The sequence below is a fragment of the Ambystoma mexicanum genome, chromosome 8 (genome assembly GCF_040938575.1).
Source record: "Ambystoma mexicanum isolate Mex_15411 chromosome 8, UKY_AmexF1_1, whole genome shotgun sequence".
In the NCBI taxonomy this organism is placed as follows: Eukaryota; Metazoa; Chordata; class Amphibia; order Caudata; family Ambystomatidae; genus Ambystoma; species Ambystoma mexicanum.
In genome coordinates this window covers 1,674,504,722-1,674,523,903 of record NC_090929.1, presented here as the reverse complement: position 1 = coordinate 1,674,523,903, position 19,182 = coordinate 1,674,504,722, and positions in this window count along the sequence as shown.

The following is a 19,182-nucleotide window of genomic DNA, read 5'->3' as shown; positions in this document are numbered from 1 at the left end:
TTCTCATTCCCAGAGACCTGCTTTTTATGCAGTTTTCCCCCATTCACACAGCCTGGCTGTCAATGACACAGCAGGGTGGCTGTCCTGGCAGGACAGTCACCTAGCCAATAAAATAGGAGTGTGACTTGGGTTACCAAGGGAACCCATGGCAGGGGTCCTTTTACCCCTCCCTCACATCCTGACTACCCAGACGTTCAGGCGCCTAAGGAGGGCTTCTGTGCAGAAGCCCACCAAAGATCGGCAAACAAAGGGACCAAACCTGGTTTGGCACACAGAGTAAAACACAAGAAAGATCTTTACGAAAAGAAATGGTGACTAAACCCAGCCCGAACCGTATAAAAACATATATGGTCTAGCGGGTTTAAGTTCGAGGCTACTAAGATAGCCTAAAACAATACCAAGACTATGTACTATAACCGCGGTACGAAAAATAGGGTAGATACCACTGCCACCAGCCAAGGCTTAATGAAAAGGGAACAAAACAATGTTCCATGAGAGACAGACAAAATGGGATAACTATTAACCCTTTCCATTACTCTATGAAAGATAGTTTGTACTTGGTCTGTGGTTTTACAAAGACTAATAAAGTCAATGATAACTTTACATTTTCTGGGAGACAGTAGTCAGTCCCAGAAAATGGAGTCTGAGTTGGGAAGTCTAGAAAGACAACCCTGTGTTACTGCACTGAAGGTGCTGTGTAACACACAGTAAAAAGATGATGCCTATGGAGTAGGTGAGGCTCCATAGTCTATGAACACAAAAATGTTAAACACACACAGCAAAACACATGTAAGAGTGGGGAAAAAAAGCTCACATTCTTACCAGGTGAGAAAAATAAATCCTAGAAATCCAGCAAAGCTGCTGAGGGACTCATTAGGTAAGGGAAATTAGCCATTTTGGAGAATTCTCCCTAACTCACATCTAGATATACAATCATATAGGAGCTAGAGTTGTTATTGGCTGTCCAATACCAGGTGGACAGCTTATGCCTACCTCTTCATACATCATACAAATCAGTTACACCGTGTTTCATTCATTTCTCAAGCTCTAAGGTCCTTCGTTATATGAACTAATGCAATTGGTTTGGCACGCTTGCACCATGTCTGGAACATTCGGTTCAATTAGCAGCACGTAAGCCAAGACCCAGCTGAAAGTAAATAGGACATGAGACTGACCTACCACCCAATTAGCCCAGCATCTCTCACAGAGGTCGAAGTGGGCAGGAGCATTCAGGAGCGGTGCTCCAATACTTTTTATTTTTAAGTTTCACTGTTCCTATACTTTTGTTTTTAAAAGAAACCGTTATGGAATGGAGCGTTTTAAAATAAAAGTGTAGGAAGAAGTTGAAGCTTGCACTTCAGTGCACAGCACTGAACATTCCCATAAACAGCAAGTGTGTTTGTTTGGGTGTTTGGATTGTGTGTTGGAAGGGGTGTGGCGATGGAGTTTGTGGGGAGCGGGGACAGGCCAGCCGGGAACATAGTTTCACTACTTCTTTTCGTGCACTTCGACCACTGATCTCTCATCACCCATGCCTTCTGCATGAAATTCTCTTTGTGCTCTGGCCTTGTGGTGTATTCGCGTCCTAGGAATGGCACCCACTATCGTATCTGGAACTCCAAGTTGAAACTCTATTTCCATCCTTGACTCACATGACAAGAGATCACGATTTGGTTCATTCTGCGGCTTTTAAATGCTTTAATTGAATTAAAACGTGGCATCCTTTATGTTCTTTCTTGCACCTCAGCGTGAGAGGATTCATACTCTCCACTCTTGTTCTTCTTCAGAGTAGATAGCCGACCTCGACTTCTTAGTTCTTGTCTTCAGGCCAGGCAGCCTCTCCACGCAGCTCCACTAGCCTGTATTCTATTGCGACAAAGCCTTTCAATCATTCTCAATGATTCTTTGGCTTACTATTTCATGATACCAATGTCCAGTTTTGATACAATGGTGGCTCAGCCTGAATTTTATTTACTACTTGTAGCTAGCCTATACGATGACTTGATCTTTCTTGCGTTTCAGCGTCTGTACATTCATTAAACTTCTAATTTCTACAGCATTTGTTATTGTGTAATCGTCTCCTTTTCCATTTTAAGGTTCACTTGAGTCTTCACTTCATCATTTCTCCTCTAGGATGCACACATCGTCTTCAGTCAGTATTTCAGGACTTTGTCCACACTTTCTTATGACGTTATCAGACCATTTTCTTAGCTCTTGCTCATATTTCTTCAGGGATCTCCTCCTGCATGCTGTCATCAACTCGAGGGTACATTCGATATGGTTGTCTTAATGAATACTGTCTTCCATATGCTCGCTGTATTATTGGTATAGTAGCTGAGATTAGACAGGGCATGGTCTCATGTTTCCAATAAAGGGGAGCTAGTAGGGGGGTAGAATCTCCTGCGGATGTATACCCCTGCCCCTCTACACTCTGATGTTGCCAACTCCTCCTGTCAATTCACACCCTCTGATGTTACCAACTCCTCCTTTCAACTCTCACCCTCTGATTTTACCACCTCCTCCTGTCAACTCGAATCCACTGATGTTACCACCTCCTTCTGTCAACTCGAATCCACTGATGTTACCACCTCCTCCTGTCAACTCGAATCCACTGATCTTACCACCTCCTCCTGTCAACTTGAATCCACTGATGTTACCACCTCCTCCTGTCAACTCGAATCCACTGATCTTACCACCTCCTCCTGTCAACTCAAATCCACTGATGTTACCACCACCTCTTGTCAACTCGAATCCACTGATGTTACCACCTCCTCCTGTCAATTTGCACCCTCTGATGTTACTACCTCCTACTTTCAACTGTCACCCTCAGATGTTACCACCTCCTGCTGTCAATTCTCACACTCTGATGTTACCACCTCCTCCTGTCAGCTTGCACCCTCTGATGTTACCACCTCCTCATGTCAATTCTCACCCTCTGTTACCACCTCCTTCTGTCAACTCGAATACACTGATGTTACCACCTCCTCCTGTCAATTCTCACCCTCTGATGTTACCACCTCCTCCTGTCAACTCACACCCTCTGATGTTACCACATCCTCCTGTCAATTCTCACCCTCTGTTACCACCTCCTTCTGTCAACTCGAATACACTGATGTTACCACCTCCTCCTGTCAATTCACACCCTCTGATGTTACCAACTCCTCCTTTCAACTCTCACCCTCTGATGTTACCACCTCCTCCTGTCAATTCTCACCCTCTGATGTTACCACCCACTCCTGTCAACTCTCACCCTCAGATGTTACCACCACCTCCTGTCAACTCGCACCCTATGTTGCCACCTCCTCCTGTCAACTCTCACCCTCAGATGTTACCACTTCCTGTCAACTCGCACCCTATGTTACCACCTCCTCCTGTCAACTCTCACCCTCAGATGTTACCACCTCCTCCTGTCCACCACCGTCTTTATTTATTGTATTCTATTCAGCTTTACATTGTATAAAATACACAGTAACAAATACAGTATAAAAACAAACAGTGAAAGAAATAAAACATCAATACCAGATATTAGTCACCGAATAAATAGAAACACATCAGGAATAGTCAATTTGAAAAATATGTGTTTTGAGGGCCTCTGTGAATGCCAACAAAGAAAGGAGAAGTTGAATGGGTGGTGGCCGTGAGTTCCCGGGGTGCAAGGAGGAGCAGAAGAGGAGGCTTGAGATGTATAGTGCACATGCTTTCACTTAGGAGCGTGAAGGAGCAACATATCAGTTCTCCCAGCCCTCCTAGAAGAACCAGAATGAATAGATATATTCATCACATATGATACCTAGTGGAGAATGGCAGCCAGAGAAGACCCCTTGAGATATCATTTGTGTCATACGTGTACTGCTGAATCTCACCACCCATCCCTGATACCAGATCGCCCAGATCTTCTGTGTAGATATTCAACAACATGGTTGAAAGGATCTCTTTCCTTCTGTTCTCTATCACCCTCTGATGTTACTACCTTCTCCTTGACCATCTTAGCTTTCACCACCTATCCCGGCTCTCCTCTGCTGCCCCTCTGCCACTCATATCAGTCTCTCCAGCCGCTCGTTCTTCCATGGTCTACGGTATCATATCTTCTCCAAACACAAATCTCTGGCTCCTACAATGCACATTGGCTGACTAGGGCTCGTTGCTCTGATAGTGTGCTCCTCCTTCCCCCTGGGGGGGTCTCCTGGTGAAGGTCTGCACCTGTGATTGGTAATTATGTAAGAGCTGTGATTGGTTGTTCTTCCTTTGGGACCCTAAGGGTGCTTCGGGTTCATGAGGCTTAGTCTATATTTAGCCTGTCCACCATTTTGTATTTCACTGTGCCTCTCCTGACCATCATGGGTGCTGTCTATATTGTAGTGAGTTCTTCAGTGTTTCCAGTGTGTGTTTTACTAGCCAGGAACGTACTGGGTAAACCTGAGGGGCACTTTGTTTCAAGGGGCCTGATGGGTATTAATCATATTGTATACCTGATGTTAGAATCTCTTGCCCAGCAGCAATGTTCCTTGAACTGTCCTTCCTGCTCAAAAGCTCCAGTGTTCAGGAAGTCACAATCTCATGTTACTGTATCGGCAGTTCTGAATAATCTACTGCGGGTACAAGGTATGCCTGGGTTTGCAATGTCCCAATATGGTGGTCAATAACTCTCTTGACTTGCATGATCCTACGATGTCCCAAGTGTCTCTTGCATGCTTGACTCTAATGTTCCAGGTGTCTCTTGCCTGCTTGACTCTGTAATGTTCCAGGTGTCTCTTGCCTGCTTGACTCTGTAATGTTCCAGGTGTCCAAAGTGTTCCTTGTGCTAGGTTCACTGGCTGTGATTCTATGTTCTGTAGTTGTTGCTTCAATGCTTGTTCTTCCAGGAAAAACCTAATGTTGCCTTCTCTCTCTCTTTCAAGCGGGGATGGTCTTTCCGGTCACCAGCGGTAACGAAACTGATGAACAGCGGAACGAAAACTAGGTAAATTGGCCCTCCGTGTCCGTGTGACCAATCCCTGATGTTTCTTTAAACTCACACTATACGCCTTTTTCTCTTTTCCAGATATGGCAGCAGTGCCAACGCTGAATCTGGGTCCTCGGGAGGTCGTTTTCAGGCAAGTGTTCCTGTGCTCAGGACCTCCAGGAAGAGGCAGGTGCAGCCTTGGATTCATGAATCCTGGCCACGTTCTTAAATAGCCAGCACATCCAAAATGGCGCCCGTGATTTCTGATGATCCTGCGAGACTTTGTAGACTTATAGATAACTAATCACATTTAAGAAGATGAACCCACACCACCACAGCCACATTACCTCCTCTCATCCAATGTATCTTCATCCTTCTGCATGTGTTCGTCTGCTAGTGAACACCCCTTTCTGATGTACTTAATATCCCCAGCCCTCCCCTTTGCTATCCACAGACTAAAGTCCGATGGCATCCTGGCGCTGTCACAACGTGCTACTTCTCAGGCAAAGTTCAGGCCCTGTAAAACCACCACAGTGATAAGGGATACAGTATGGAAATTCTGTAACATGATACAAAAATACACATTCACTGCTCTGAAGTGGTCGCTGGGTGACCTAGCTGCGCACATAATATCATACACAAGCGCCACCACCGCCAGAATGCCGACCGCAAGCTCAACGGCCTTGCCGCACACATTCTACTGACCTCACACAGCCACCACACCACGCCTAGCGTTAGAATTCAGCTACACACCGCATCAGCTGCAAACATACTGCGTGCACCCAAGCACAAAATACTCTACTCTCTCCACTGAGCTGAACTACGGTGCCCGAGAGTGTACGACCCACAGCACTCTGAGATCATACCAATGCTATGTAAGGCGCTATATGAATGCACAATAACATAACATAGTGATGCTTAGCAAACTAAGAGGCAACATCTGTTTAAACATCTGTAAAAAGGCATGCCATGCCCTTCTTTTCAGTGGGGGTTAATGGGGCATGTCTGTGGGGCGCCACTGATGTCTCTCTAAATGATGCTCTTGGCACTTCTATACAATGGCCGCTATAGTCAAATATTCTCGTCAACGGGATTTTGGTGGTTGAATTTTAATGTTTTCCGCTGACAAATGAGCAAAGACAGGCAACACTTATTTTTTTTATTTATGATTGCGCAATGCACTTTATCGCAATGTGTATCCAGATAAATTCATGTGCCTCTTTTAAATTATGCGTTTAAACGGGACAATTAACTTTTTTTTTTAACATTCTGTAGTCGAATAAATGAACCGTGTGTTTTAAGTTATACGTTTAAACGGAACAATGCTTAATGACACCCTACTTCTGCCCCCCTGAAAATGATCTCTTTTTTTCTGAAAATGATCTCTTTTTTTGAGGTTTCAAAGTTCTTTGTATTTTATTTAGTCTCTCTGCAATGTTGGTGTCTTTGTGAGGTGTATTTGGGACTTGGCGGATGGGGCATAAATCTTCATTTAAGATCCTGCTACCCATCCCCTCTACCTCACAAACCTGGGAGCAGCGCCATCCACACTCCTCCTCGACGGTCAATGGTCAGGTATCTAGCCAAACAAACCCCATAAGCTGTGTGTCCCTCCTCACACGTGTTCTCCGTCCTTGCTGTATTCAAATGCAACATTTCTGGCTGTTAGGTGGCGATTGAATACAACCTTATAGCAAAAACTAAAGAGAACAGGTGGCAGCAGCTAGGAGCGTTTTCATTGGGCACCATGTTGCTCTGATATGCCTTGTCCTCTCCCTTGGTCCTGAATCTCCCCAGGGAATAGCTCCTAAAACTGACACTTCCCTGGGTGTCAGACCAGGGGACACTCTCTGACAGCAGCACTGCCACTGGGCAACACTGTCTTCTGGGCCTCCATGCCGTTGCTCTCTCACCACAGGTGTTCTACTCTCCGCTCAGCCACTCTTATGCAGGTTTCTCGCTCTCACGTATGCCTGGTTCTCATCTGTCCACCCACCCTACCTGGGCCCCACTCCCCCACTATGCTGCGCTCTATCCCTGGGCTGTGGCGTACCCTTTAGGGGGATTGTCAGAATAGGGTCTGAAAACTGAAACATAGAGGGTTGCCCAGAGCAATGCCAGTGACTATGATAAATTCAGAACCCCGAATCCACCAATGTTTGCTTTTAGTCTGTCTCCCTAGATGGAAGAAGGAATGCGCAGACGTGGTCCCTTGCTTGCGGTGTCACCGGGGACCAAGGCGCACCTCAATGAAGGGGTTAAAGAAGGCCTAGCCATGTCTAGGGTGATTCTGGTCCCATGTGGAGGGAACAGGCCAAAGCAGTGCAGCGTATCCTGTGCGTGGCAGACCATGCCTGGTTTGCATTTGACTGGTCCTCTTCTCGAATGGCACCACCGAGCTAAACATTAATGGTAAGGAAGGTTACAGGGAGGAGTGCCAGTGGTTATGAATACATCACATGTTGGTCTTAGTTCAGTGCCGGCATCCTCAGCAGTTAGTAATGAAATAGTCATAGCACTACTCTGTACACGGGTCAGCGTCCTATTTCCCCAGAATTATTTTCCACGGAACATGACAATGCACACGTCCTGCTCATGATTTCCAATGGACCCTCGCTGCCCCCACATGTCTCTGCCCCCCTCCCCACACTGCTCCTTCTTTCATTATTGGGTATTGGGTGGTGCTTTATGGGGTGAAACTATTGCATTAGAGTACAGCTAGGGAAAAATGGCATATGAGAAGAGACACACAGCTTGAAGGTGTTGTTTGGTGATTTGCCCACCCATTGACTGTCACTGCCCACCCAAAACATCTCCAAGATGGCTGCTCATTTTCCCTTTGCCTAAGCTCCTCTGGGCCTGCACCGGTCTCCCCCTCCCATTGGTTGCAGAGGTCGCCATAGGCCAATAGCAGCAACCGGGAGGCGGGAGCCGGCCCAGTGCAGCAAGGCCTACACAAAGGCTCCTGTCAGTTTCCCTGTCTGCTTTACAGGCTGCAACATGATATTTCTGCCACAGCCAAACCCTCCGTGAGGCTGCTACCCCTGGAATATTGGACTACCATGACTCTTACAACACATTCTGCTGTGGTTTGTCCCTCCTTTCGCACTTCCTTTGTACTACCTACTCTGCTGGTACTCCTTCAGCTCTCCTTGTTATGTTCTCAAATTGTAGTTGTGTCTGTACACACCCTTACCATCTGACTCCCTCTTGTCTCCTTAACTACAGGACCTTCATCTATCCTTAAAGTCAAACTTGGGTGTAATTCTGCATTTAACTTGAAAGTCAAACTTGGGTGTATTTTGCATTTAACTTGAAAGTCAAACTTGGGTGTATTTTGCATTTAACTTGAAAGTCAAACTTGGGTGTATTTTGCATTTAACTTGAAAGTCAAACTTGGGTGTAATTCTGCATTTAACTTGAAAGTCAAACTTGGGTGTATTTTGCATTTAACTTGAAAGTCAAACTTGGGTGTATTTTGCATTTAACTTGAAAGTCAAACTTGGGTGTATTTTGCATTTAACCTGAAAGTCAAACTTGGGTGTATTTTGCATTTAACTTGAAAGTCAAACTTGGGTGTATTTTGCATTTAACTTTGCCCATTGATTGTAATCCTGCTAGCCCAGTGACGGTTCCATACCGCTGCACCTGCTTTCTCCTCCCCCTGCCTCCTCTCTTCATACTCATAGCGCTGTCTGTTTCTCCCATCTTTTCCAACTGCTTCCCTATCAACTATCCTTCCCTTCTCACCATGTCTGGAAAGAAGAAGTTTAAAAAGGATATCTTGGCCTCCAACCCTGGTCTCCCTATTGCTGACACCTATACCAGCGCCTCTTCCAGACAGACCCTCACCGACATCCTCTTTGTTGTTCCTTCGCCTGATCTATGGACCCCCCATATGATCTCTGTGCTCTGTCCTGTCTCCTCCTCTCCCATAAATGGTGGCACTCTCTGGGAAGTCCTCATGGCTTCTTTTAACTCCTTCAGAGTCATCCTTAACGTCCACCTAAATGGCACTGTCATGGTCCAAGGTCCCCAGGCAAATCTCCTCCTCTTCGATAGGCGTTTTCCTCGCCTCATCAACTTCCTTTCTTCTCCGGCTGTCCCCTCCTCTCATTCCTTGGCTACCTTTCCCACTCTTCCCTCCTCTGCCCATCTTCTGGCTACCTCCACAACTCCGCAGGGCGTACCTCTGATTTGTACCCCTCTCCGAAGGGTCTTTAAGGCTGGCAACCTTCTTCATCTTGCCACTCTCAACTCTCTGCTCTGCTGTCAAACACTCCTCTGACATCTGCCACCTCCTTGAAGAACTTGACCTTGATGTTCTTGGTCTTACAGAGACATGGTTCACGGCCAGCTCTGACACGAGATTTGACACTCTCCTCCCTGATGGCTACAAGATCCTCTCCACACCCAGATCCACTCGCCCTGGAGGGGGTGTAGCCTTGATCTTTCCTCAGTGGATTCCTGCCACTATAATTCCCACTCAGATCTACTCCTCTTTCGATTGCCTCGTCTGCAGGCTCTCAATCTCTCCTAGACACTCTATTACTGTTGCCACTCTCTACCGGCCCCCTGGTCAAATCACCTCTTTTCTCTCTGAGTGGGCTGACCTCTCCTCCTCTCTCCTGGCCTCAACCACTCTACTCCTCCTCCTTGGTGACCTCAACATTCACCTTGATTCTCCCTGTCCCTCAACATTGCTCTTTTGCGACCTCTGCGATTCCCTCTCCCTCTCTATCCTCCCATCTGGCCCAACGCACTCTGCAGGGCACAGACTTGATGTCTTGATCTCCTCTAGCCTCCCCCTATCTATCCCTCTCTCCACTCCCCTCTCCTGGAGTGACCACTACCTCCTCTCCTCTCATCTCTCTCTCTCTTCCCCCCAAGCCAAACCTACCCCAACACTGCCATCTACCTTCCTGGACATCCGGCTCATGAAGCGTGTGTCAGTCGAGGCTTTTGCTTCCACCTTCTCCCCACCCCCTCTTCCTCTGGCTGACTCACACCCTGACACAGCCCTGTCTTCTCTCTATTCTTCTATTTCTGATACTCTTGATGTTCTTGCCCCTGTCATGAGGATCCACCTGAAGTCCAAAGCCAAGTGCAATTCCTGGTATGACTCCGACCTAGCTACACTTAAACGTAGGTGTAGGGCGGCTGAGAGAAAATGGAGGGATTCCTGCTCATACTCTGACAAACTGGCCTGTCGCCTTCTCCAAAGGCAATACCGTCTCTCTGTCCGTACCAAGAAGAGAGTCCACATTCAAGCCCGTGTCTCTGCGGCATCTAACAGCTCAGCCCAAACTCTTTAAAATTTGTAAAGAGCTGGCCAACCCTGCTGCAGTCTCTACCCCTCCCCTTGCCTCTCAGGCTCTTTGCAATACCCTGGCCTCACACTTTATCTCAAAAACCCAGGACATCCTATCCACACGCTTCTCCACCCCCTCTCTTCTCCCCTCTCTGTCGGTACCCACTGACCCTCCTCCAGCCAACCCCCCACCCTCCTTCTCTTCCTTTCCTCTCTTCTCCCCTGATGAGGTCGCCAGACAAGTCCGATCTATGAAAGCCTCATCAAAACAGGTTCATCCCTGTTCCTCTAAAACTCTCAAGGACCACATTGATACCCTCGCTCCGGCCCTGGCCGACTTCTGCAACCACTCCTTTGCCTCAGGACCCTTCCCCTCCCCTCTTAAGCACTCCCTTGTGCATTCCCTCCTCAAGAAATCCACAGCGGATCCCTCTTGTCCGGCCAACTATCGCCCAATTTCCATTACCCCCTTCTTAGGCAAACTCCTTGAAAAGCTGGCCATCTCTCAGCTAAACCTCAATTCTGATTCTATTGGCTGTCTCCATGACCATCGGTCCGGCTTCAGATCTGGCAGAAGCACGGAAACTGCTCTCCTGAACATCCGTGAAGATCTTCTTTCTAACCTTGACTCTAGCATTCCCTCTGTTCTCATCCTACTTGATCTCTCCTCTGCCTTCGACACGGTCAACCATACCATCCTGCTCAACCGTTTCCGGGATAACTTGGGCATCACCGATCAGGCTCTGGCCTGGCTGACCTCTTTCCTCTCTGATCGACCCTCCCAGGTCCAACTTGGGTCCTTCCTATCATCTGTCTTCCTCTCCACCTGTGGTGTTCCCCAGAGGTCTAACCTCTCGCCCTGGCTTTTCAACCAATACCTGGCAACTCTCGCCTGCTGTATTGCCATTTTCTGCTCAAACTTCCAGTGCTACGCAGACACTCAACTCATTTTCAGGCTGCCCTCAGCCACCTCCTCCACCTCTCTCATCACTGATTGCCTAACTGCCATCCAAGATTGGTGTGCCGCCAACGATCTTTGTCTTAATGCCAGCAAGACAGAGATCCCCCTCATTGGCACAGCATCACCTTCCTTTCCCAACACTCTCTGGCTGGCCACCCTTGGCCCTCCTCCTATCCCTGCCTGCGAGGCCAAGAACCTTGGTGTCACCTTTGATTCCACACTCTCCTTCTCTGCCCACATTTATACAATTTTTATTGAGTGATTTTGTTTTTGATGCTTACACATCTTTACAAAATTACATCACCATTCAATTTCCATCTTAATCTTTGCATCATATTTACACAAATTTAAAAATTGACATATACACATTATTCACAATTAATAACAAAAACACAAAAAAAGAAGAACAATAACAATTACACAGACAGGTACAGTCCAAATAAACAATTTTCTTTACAACAAAGATATATCAAAAAAGTCAAACCCCCTACTGCACCTCCTCAGAGGTATTCTTCCTTTCCTCTCATTCCCCCAGAAGCTCACTGTCTCCCAAGCTCTGGTTCTCTCTAAGCTGGACTATTGCAACAGCCTCTTTCTTAATCTACCTGCCTCTACTCTCTGCCCTTTACAGCTTATCCAGAACAGGGCTGCGAGACTTGTCCTTGGCCTCAAGCCCTGGGATCGTATCTCTTCAGCTCTGAAATCTCTCCATTGGCTCCCTGTGGATGCAAGGATTAAATTCAAAACCCTCTGCATTGTCCACAAGGCTTTCTGGGGCCTGGGTCCAACATACCTTCAGCTATCCCTACGCAAATACCTCCCATCTCGAGCACTCCGCTCCTCTACCTCCAACTCCCTCAGAGTCAGTCGTTTCTCAAAGAAACGAACTGGGGGTAGATCTCTGTCTTTGGCTGGGGCCTCCCTCTGGAACAGCCTCCCTGCCACTCTAAAACTTGAGGAGAACCATCTCTGGTTCTGGAAGCACCTCAAAACGGCTGTGTCTGCCAAGTGCCTTTCCCATGGCTACACAAAAGCCCAAACTGTTGGCATTGACAATGATTGTTTCCAATTCCCGCCTCCACATCCAGTGTACACATCGGCCACAGGGAATGCCCTTTTAAGGGGGGGCAGCCCCATGACCACAGTCAATTGTTTTTAATGGCGACAGTGACAGTGTGTCATTTCACGGGACACACGCCCTGGTGGCCATAACACAATGGTATTACTAATGAACGTGCCTGAAAAGTGGACGGGAGTAGCCTTAACCTCGTGTCCAGTATTACTTCAGGTCCCAATGACGGACAGTCAGCAGCAGAGACCCTGCTGAGCTGTCCCTAGATGTAAAGTCACCTTTAGAGTCTAATTAAAGGTGTAAATTTACCATCAGCGCCCACGCGCCCCACCTCAACAGGTGGCCCGTGCTGGTCTCTTGGGCATCACTGGAAATCAGCTGAGCTCAACATTACTAAACGCAAAATTCGACTCCGAAACTCCTTCTCAAATAAATGCGGCTACAAGAAGTCGACTAAAAGCCTGAGGCCCACATTTCTTAATAAGCAAAGTCATTTTGCTTTGAACAAGCACTGTACACATTCCGCAGTGAGGCAGATACGTGCACATGAACACAATGCCAAACATGATAAGCATAGGGTACATATTTGGTTTTTTTAAAATAAAAAAAGAATGTAACTATTAGAATCAATCTTTAAAACACCACAATAAAAGGAATGAAATCTCTGAAAATTGAATTGTGCTTACTCATTGTAAGAGTTGTAAACCAGAAAATGATATCTAAATTCACTACAATAAAAAAGGCCCAAATGTAATCAAAAAGTAAAAAAACAAAAGCTTACAATATTTAAAATGAACACACTGCGTTACTTTAGAGCTGTAGAGTCATTGTACAGCAGGCAGAGGAGATTCTGGCAGCAGAAAGGAGTCAAGGGATCTGTTACGTGTGAATTGGAGAGGAGCCGTTGAATCTGAGGTGAAGAGGTGCGCTTCTGGAATTGCATTATACATTTCTATAATCAGCAGGATGCTTTACATTGGATGCGGGGTACTGGAAGTCCTGAATTTGGATTGGATTGGCTATTGATTTGCCTTAGAGTTCGGCAATCACATTTCACTTGTTGAGGACGGCAGGAGTATTCGCAGGGATCCTGGTTCTGTGTACGTTGTGCACAGACAGAGACTCTATTTTCTTTGACAACATTCCAACTGTGAGATATTTTTGCTCCTGAAGAAGGGGATAGTCCCTGAAACGCGTAGAGCTTGAAGCTGCAGTTCAAAATTGGGAGCTTATTTCTTTGTCTGGTTTGATTTGTTTTTCATGCTGGCCATATTGGAAGTCAGTGGATACCTTTTTTCTGTACCTTTATGAAGATATTTTGTTACCTATGTTCTAAATTGACAATTCTTTCTATATATAAAAGTGCAAATGTTATGAAATTTGACTGATTTCTTTCAGCTTGTAAGGTGTGCAGGGGACGGAGTGTCTTTAAGTTTAGACACTTTTTGTTTTAAGCAAAAAGGAGTCAAGAAGATGCAAGGTAAGTAGGGCAGGAGGAAGGTGGGCAAGAAGGAGAGTAACTAATGTGTCTAGTGTGTGGAGAGGGCGTGTGGGAACGGACTGAAAGCTTTCATTGTCAGACATCCTCTAGACATCTACTTGGCCAGCTTGAGAGTCTCCCTAAACACGTGTATGTGTAACTCAGGGAAAGAGACAGTATTGTCACACCTCTCCTGTCACCCACAGGTCCTACTGGTTTATAAGGACACGGAGGACAACTGGTTGAGAAGAGTTGGACTGGCAGTCCCAAACCTGAGATTGACACTGTTTGTGTAAGAGAAGAGCGGAGCAGAAGCGTGTCCTTAGAACTCTGTATTCTATAATGTACTCCTCTTGCTGTATTCTAGATGATCATCAAACAACTCCTCAAACGGCCTGAAGAAGGTCTAACTGGAAGGACGGAAACATGTTAGAAAAGAATCCCTTTTCCGTTACAAGAAACGGAAACAGAAAAGGGGCTGTTATAAATTAGGTCAATGGAAAGTGCTTGACCAGATACTTGTGCGTTTCTGTTCTGTTAAGGCACTGAGAAATCTGTGATGCACTTGTGAACCTAAGCACACTGCATTCGGTCTGCAGGAAGTGCAAGTTACTGGTGAGTTGAAATTGTATACAAATGTATAAAATATGATCTTTAAAATATTGTATACATTATTTTATTTTTTTAAAGGATGGTTGGAGTGAGGATATTTCCAGCTGAAATAAGAGGGCGTTAGCCGTGAAATAGAAGGGGCCCTTCGGTTATATGCGTTGTTGAGTTCCCAGATCACCATGAGTCTTTAATCCAGGCCCATCCAAATAGCCCCTCCTAATAGGATATACACTAGTCTCAAACTAGGCAAGAAGAGTGGGCAGGGCACACTCAAAGGGACGTTCAAGGGTAGAAAAACAGCCAGCGAGCAATTGTAAGAACACTTCTGCGCCTCCACAACAGGAAGGTGCACTTTAAGCACAGGGTCATCTAGGGAAAAGTGTGACTTCCTTCCTCCTAGGCGTGCATTTGTCTTGTGTTTTACTGTATTTTAAAACATCCCAAAAAGGCGTAACAGAAGTTTTTTCCCCTCATTAAAATGTAAAATCAAAAAAACGTGAGGAATAAGGACCGTGTTAGCTGACCTAGGACTATTTTGGCAATTGGGACTTCACTTAAACGGAAAAGCAATACTTTAAATAGAGGGTTGACTTTTATGAGGTCAGTTCCAGGCAGTCTCAATAAAGGTATTCTTTTTTGGGGGACGAGGGGGGCGGAGGGTTTCAAACTTGCAAGCAGCCCAGTGAGGTGAAGCTGTGCTGTCAGGCATAGACAGAGCAGGAATACCTCACTTTATTTACCCTGAGACTTTGAGTCATTTCCCATTGTGATCAGAGTTCTTTCATTCAGGCCTGCCCCCACCTGAAATGAGTTCAATTCCCAGGCTTAAGAGAAGACCCGCTGATGCCAGGCACAGCTCAAAGGTTCCCGAACCGCAGATTCCAGTGGCGCATCCAAGGCCACTCGACATGGGTAACAGAGTGGCGCTAGTCTGTAATTTAATCAGGATTTAAATTAGAAATACAAATCGGATCCCACTACCCACAACAATCAAAGCCAGCCCCACCGTGGATCTCTTCAAAACTTGGCTTAAATTTCACTTACTTCCGGGGTACGGGACAGACGGCCCCGGAGGAGGGTGCCCGGACCTGGGGGGAGGGGGAGGGAGTGGAGGGGCACGGGAACGGGTCAGAGGGGTTAACATGCTTACAATGCTTTTATGATGTTGCAAGTGGTTGTGTAATTGTCATCCTGCCTTGTTCAAAAATAAACAAAGTTTAAAAAAAATGTCACTTACTTGCTAAAGAGGGAGCTCCCCCTGCCGTCTCCTCATCCTACCTGCCTCCCCCTGACTACCTCCAGTGACGCTTATTAATATAATGTTACATATATAAATAGAACTCCTATTTTTACCCGTTTTCATATATATATATATATATGTATTTTCTCTCTGTTTTCGTTTGTCCCTGGTATATGTCCCGCTTTTTTACACTTTTGTGCGCCCTCATAAACTGTCTCACCACTTGATTACTTGTCCTCATCTTTATGCTATTGTACGGGTGCCCTTCGCGGGAGTTCCTCCACATCTGTAAATGTGTTATTGGAAGTAATTTCTGATTGAAATGGACATCACTGTTCTTCGAATAAATATAAATAAAACTGTTGTTCTGGCTTTATTCAGCCAACTCAAGTGACTTCCAAAGACCGCTATGTGCACTGCATATTTACTCAGGATTATCCCCGATCATAACCTATATTTTCATGCCAGTGAAATGTACATATCTATATATTTGAGGTTCTCCTAATCTCACCCTGAAAGAATGAGGTGGAGGCTTGTTTCGCCTCTCCATTTTTCAGATCCCCAGGATCTCAGATGGCATAGCCCTGGTAGCAAACTGCAGCTTCTCTCCTCTTTGTCACGGGCACGGGTGGACTGGCCAACAGGAAACTCTGGACCATGGGCAGGGGTATAAGTTGAAAAAAGGAACTAGCGGTACGCTGGCTGCATCCAAAAAGAGGGAGTTGCATGGCGGGACGAGTGGGGGAGTGTTGGGGAGGGGCGGGCGGGTCATGGCCTGACCTTTGGTTGGCAATGCTCAATGGCTCTTTTTGCATTGTGGCCAAACTAGACATTGGCTGCGATAATAAACTAATGGCACTAGATTCGTCCCTGACAGAAATAGCAAAACAATATATTCATAAATATATATCTTTGATCCAACTGTGCATGCAAATTAAACAAGGTACTATTTGCCACACATCTGTTTAAGAGATGTTTATTAGTGTAATCTGTGGGTCATCATTCACTCTAAAAAACACAATTACAAATGTATAATATATTTTGATTGGCAATCAAATGTGAATTGTGTAGGGCTCTACACATTGCCAGTAGTTAAACATGTAATTTCCCTACATGAATAGTACAGGAAGTTAATCCTTCCATGACAGGTGACAATTGAATTCTCATTTCTAATGACTCTATCTTTTTACTTAATTATTACTTTTATTTGTAAGCAACAGTCATTGAGCAAAAGAGAGATTCAGTACTTTGAGCACGCCCACACCTGTACCTTAAACTCAATGCACTATGTAGTTGCCAGTAGACATCTGACTGAAGTAATTTCCAATGAATCTAAACATTGGCAAAGACAGCAGATTTGGCTTTTGTGTGGGCATCGGGTAGGCATTTGCCAGGCACTGTCATAATGGAACTACCCGTTCATAAGATGCAACAGCTGGAACATGTTGTGATTATCTAAGCATATGAGTGACTGACATATGACCTTCCCATACCTATACACAAGCCTAAATGGTTGACTTTGTCAATATCTGTTTAGAGAGGACCTCGGTGCAAGGAACATAAATGAATCAAGTGGTTGAAGGCACCCTTGTTTAAGAAATTGTTATCAAATATGTAGCACTTTTGCAGATGCAATTAAACCATAAACTCTTAATTCATAGCAGACTACTTAGAAATAACACTGACTGGCCAACAATATTGATGTTACTGCTTGAAAGAGCTAGCTCAAGGACATCGTAGGAGGATGCATTTTGGGCAGGGAGGGAGGAGCCGGTAGTGGGTAGGAATTGCCATTGGGACCAAAATGTCCATGGGCATGCAGTGGGTTGGTAAATAACTAGATCAAACCCTCAAATTGTGTGTCCCTCCTCAAATATCCTCTGCTTACTAGCTTTGATCCAGTGCAATGCGTTTTACTTATAAGCGCCACCTAATAGCCAAAACTAAAAATGCACTAAAGTAAATCTACTGTACAAGCAAAGCTCTATGGTTAGGTGTCCCTCTGGTCATCGCCCCTCTGCTGCTTGGCTGTGCTGGTGAGTCACTCTCCTCTGCTGCACTGGTGAGACTCTCCTCTGTTGCATGGCTATCGTGGTGAGTCACTCTCCTCTCTTGCTTGGCTGCCTTGGGAGCTGCTCTGCTGGTCCACCCTTTAACTGGTCCTTGATTCCCTGGTGCACCTCTGTCAAAAACAAACTGAAGCAAAAAGCTGCCATTTATGTTTTATGTGCTGTCTCTGCTTAAAGTGCACTTTGAAAGACTCATATTTTCACTCTTGCACGTGGTTTCAATGCAATCAGGTTTGCCATCAAACAGAGAAATATTTGGCAACAATAGCCGGTTCAAAATCACTCTACCTCCCGCCCTAACTGAAAGTACATCATGGCACACAACCTGTGCACTGACAAAACACAGGTTAAAAATATAACATACATCACCTGAACGAACGTATAGGCACCAAGGTTCGCTAAACACCAGACTAACCAACCACAGATACACCAACTCAACTGCCCACACATCTTAAGCACCACTCTGACAGACCTAAAGACAACCATACAAACAAGTAACCTAGTATCCTGGAGTGCACATAAACTACTGCCCAGGTGAGTTGACAAAATATCAAAAACGTACAACTTCATATCTGGACACATCAACATTGTAACAAAGCAATCTTGCCCTGGTCCCCCGCTGCTGCACTAGTCTCCTACCTCACTGCTTGCCGATCCGGAAGCTTCTAGAAATTGAGAAAACGGCAGTTGTGTGTTATAGAAGATACAATACAATAGCATAACAAGACAGCGCTTCGCCTATTCTCCTGTGGGGTAGTACTCTGTGTGGCCCAAGACACTTCTGTGACTGGCAGCAGCAGTGGAGAATATTAATGTTGGCTCTACCACAGTAAGTGTACCAAAGATTCTAGTGTAGCGGACTGCGTTGCTGCTGAGATATACATTTGCCTGTTAAATCAAGTGATGTAATGGACATTTGTATGGCACCTATACACAAGTGTTTCCAGGTGCCACAAGACAAGATGGGGGATGGGGAGGACAAGGAGGAAAAGAGAACAACAAAAGCCAGTTATATTGGCCTTGTGACAATCCTATCATGCAAGTGCAAGACAAGTTGGTAAGGGCAGGGGGAGGAGTAGAGGGAGAAGTGCAGGAGTGTGAGATCCCAAAGGGAGCAGGAGGGCAAGAGCTGGAGGGGCCAAGACGGCAAAAGCCAGGTCAGAGAGAGGGGGAAGAGAAGATGAGTGCAGTGGGCCGGGTGCAGCGGGTTTAGGGCTAGTCTGGGGAAAGGGGCATGAGGGCAGGTGCTGGCGAGGGATGCTGGGAGGACTGGTAGGGGTTTGGTCTGGTTCCTGTGGGACCCTGAAGGGACCAGGCCCCAGTTGCAGCGGCTGAGAGCATTCAGCATGGGAGGGGGAGAGGGAAGAAAGAGGAGAAAAGTAAAGTCGTGAGAAGTTTCTGGAATTTAAGAAGATCCGGCTCAGGTCTAAGGGGGCAGGGAGGCTGTTCTAGAGGGATGAATCCAAAGAGGAAAGGTATCTACTTCCCCCTCTTT